Source organism: Papaver somniferum, chromosome 9 (assembly GCF_003573695.1).
Source record: "Papaver somniferum cultivar HN1 chromosome 9, ASM357369v1, whole genome shotgun sequence".
NCBI classification, from domain to species: domain Eukaryota; kingdom Viridiplantae; phylum Streptophyta; class Magnoliopsida; order Ranunculales; family Papaveraceae; genus Papaver; species Papaver somniferum.
This window is the reverse complement of record NC_039366.1, coordinates 39,006,377-39,009,791: the sequence shown is the minus strand read 5'-3', so window position 1 is coordinate 39,009,791 and position 3,415 is coordinate 39,006,377. Positions and strand designations below refer to the sequence as shown.

The following is a 3,415-nucleotide window of genomic DNA, read 5'->3' as shown; positions in this document are numbered from 1 at the left end:
ATTTGAAAATGGGCTCACAACACTCAATGAAAAAACTGAATTTTTATTTCACTCTCGAAACTATAGTTGTACATACAACTTCTTACAATTACATCTTCCCCATGATGTCTATTGCCCTATTTATAGGATCTCTTAACCAACTCTTCACTACTCTAGTTTGGTCTAGAATATTCATGACTCATTCACTTTACAACTAACTAGAATATTCTAGAGAACTTGGGCTCTAATAGCCATGAAGTCTCTAGATGGGCTAGAGTATTATGGACTAATATACAATAGACTAGTTGGGCCTAGATAATTCTAGACACTTCTAAACTAAAATCAAGTTTACATTCTTAACACTTCCACTGCTCTCTTGGACAGATACTTAAAGGTGATCCTTGCTTTTCAAACCCGTGGAACTCATTTGTCTCTTTTTAGCAAATTATAATCTTCCTATTTGCGGATTCAAGAACTCCATGTTGATCTATACATCTGCCTTTGGTGCACTAGATTTTCTTTCGGATCCAAGGATATCGAGATGATTCGTTTAGGATAGTGTTCTCACTTCAGTGTTTTTAGGGAAGTAGCTTGCAATTTCTATCTAGTAACTTTCAGTCTAATCTATTTCAAACTATTGTATTGGATTTGGATGTTTCTGTATATCTGTTAACTTTTACAGTGCACAGATTTTTTCTATCTTTAGTCTAATACTCAACTCCTAAAGCTTGCGTAAATCAAATCTATGTAATCACAACCAGAGAATAGAGCTTTTTAAAGCTTATTTGTAGGACTGTGGGTGAGCTGGAGTAGGAGGTTGGACACTTGGATCAGTCATCCATTACAGATTACATAAGTCTAGATGTATCAGTTGATGTTTCATTAGACATAAATTGTAGGTGTTGCCATGTTGTAGGAATTGTTAACATCATCTTCTCCAGAAATAGACTTTGTTGGATGTAAGATGCTATAATAGTTGGAGTTAAATTTTGTTGTAGCTGGTAGTTCCAACTCTTTCACTGGTGCCCTGACATACGTACAGTTGGTACCTCTTGCTGAAAGGAGAGTGCAAAAACCAATCAATTAGGAAAATCCACAGCAGCTTATCAATGGCAGTTGACCTGTCATTGAGTTGTCAACCGAGACCTTCAGCAAAATCTGTTCGATTGAAAAGTCTCTTCAGTTCCAATTTAGATGTACAGTTTGATGCAGAGAAAGAGAATACTCCTACCAAAGCACAACAAGAAAGTTGATATTTGCAGCTTCAAGAAAAACTGAAAAGTACTTAAACAACTGCAAGTTCTTGAACCTACCATCATATGCTTTGGTTTGACCCGTTTTTTCTTCGTTTTCAAAATTCATAACAGCCTTTATGAACTTTGCTATTACTGATGGCAGTTGGAAAGAACCTCGGCATAATTGATTTGAACTACACCTGTCAATAGAGTTAAATGGCTAGTGCACTCTCAGCTTTTATTGGCAGTCCGTAACTATGTACACTACATAGAAGTCAATAGAGTATATCACCCTAGGCCTAGGGTACCCTATTTGGCTATGAGTCTAGGTCTAGCCTTAAGTGACTTTCTTTTTTTTTTTTTACAAAGTGGTTTTGCTTCGGGAAGTGGAAATAATTTGCTTCTAACAGTAAAACTAGCTTCTTTAATACTAACATCTTTGGATACAAAAGCTTATGCTAGAAGTCAATTCCAAAAATTAGTAAGAAAATTTTGTGCCCCAAAAAGTCAATTTTTTTTGCACGTAAAAATCATTCTGAAACTAAGTCGAAAAGTAATTTATTCAAGCCGGGATATATACAGTTCCAAAGTCTAAACACCTTCTTATTACTTTTTGAGTTATATAAGTAATTTAATCCGTCACCAGCACACACGTTTTGAATTGGTGGGTCTTGCCCCCTCTCCGCAGGCCAGTAAGGGGTACCCTGAAGAACTGTGAGTACCCTGATTCTGTCTTGAGCACCCTGAAGAACTGTGAGTACCCTGATTCTGTCTTGAGCACCCTGATTCTGTCTTGAACACCCTGAAGAAATGTGAGTACCCTGAAGAACTGTGCGTGCTCTTGCACCCAATGGTCTGATTAGTTGCATCAAAGAAAGAGTTCCATTGCTCATCCCATGGCACTATTTGAGGCAAAGCCCCAACTAGTTTATAAGTTACTAGATCTTGGGGCCAATTGGCTAAACGATTCAGTGTTTGGTTTCTGTTTCTCAATGTCGCCTAAGTGAGAGAAGCACCTGAACTCGAGGAGGCCACTCTAAGTCGATTGAGGGACATGGTGAAGGAATCTGTTGACTTGTGGAACCCGCAAGGTCAGCTAGTTTCAGACGATTGGCGGAAATTGATCTCTTTTTTTATGGGACCGCAATCTACATCCCATGCTGGTCTATTTGTGCAGAAGAAACAGGTTGGCTTGTTTTCACAGATGGTTGAGATGGAGTTCCATTTAGTACAGATGTTGCCTAATTTTGGGAGTTCCAGAATCAGTCACAGAAACACCTCGCTTTTCTTCTATTTTCCTGCGAAATTGAACGGTGGAAAAAAGCAGACATTTATTCCAGCTCAGATGCGTCGGACATATTGAATAAAGTGAGAGAAACCCATACAGGAAAAGAAAAGAGATACAGAGTAATGACTTAGTTGAACCACCTGAGGATATCTTTCAGCAAAGTGGTGACCTTTCAATTGTTGCAATGAGAAGTGGTAACAGTAGTGGAAGGACATGCTCAGCAGCAAATTCAACACCATGCTTAGCAAGGAGAATTGATCAGAAGAAAAAAAAAAGTGACTATAAGTATGACTTTCCTCAACTTTTCTAATTGTAATAGGAAAGAAAAAAAAAAGCATTTCAGTTTCTTCAACTCTTTAACAAGAGAAAAAGCATTTTAAAGATCAGCAGTGCAGAACAAGGATTTCCTCGCATTTAAAAAAAGCATAAAAGTAGAAATTAGAGAGAGTACCTGCTTGAGAATCGAGTCTGCAACTCCCAAAGTACACATAGGGGTGGGAGCTGAATGACCCACAATAGCACACCATTGGATAGTCCGCAAAATCTCCAATGTGGCATGTATGTCCGTGGTGCTCACCAATTCTATAAAACAAGGTGCAACTGAACATCAAGCTGCTTCGTGAGGGCCGTAGTTCTTCATAAAACTTCTTCTTGTATGCGGGAATCATTATCATCATAAGCGCGCACGAGCAAGGGAAGCACGTGGGATACTAAGTGCTCCTGACTGGTCTACAATTACTGCAGAGAAGGACGGAACTAATATTAATATGACGTAGCATAATCCAGTGCTTCCATAACCAAAAGTCTACACCATAACATTACCAAGTTTAACAACCATCGAAAGTGGCAATTAATGTTCTCTCGTATTAACTTAATTTCAAGCACATGTTTTGTATACTTGGTCATAAAGAAA

General features: G+C 38.3%; 1 long non-coding RNA gene across 1 annotated transcript; it reads right to left on the bottom strand.

Annotated features, from left to right (window-relative positions):
- Nucleotides 1-1,757: 1,757 nt before the first annotated feature.
- Nucleotides 1,758-2,736, bottom strand: LOC113309109. Its single transcript, XR_003340324.1, has 2 exons — nt 2,643-2,736; nt 1,758-2,512 (listed from the first exon to the last, which is right to left on the bottom strand). It is a non-coding gene; the product is annotated as an uncharacterized LOC113309109 (long non-coding RNA).
- Nucleotides 2,737-3,415: the final 679 nt, after the last annotated feature.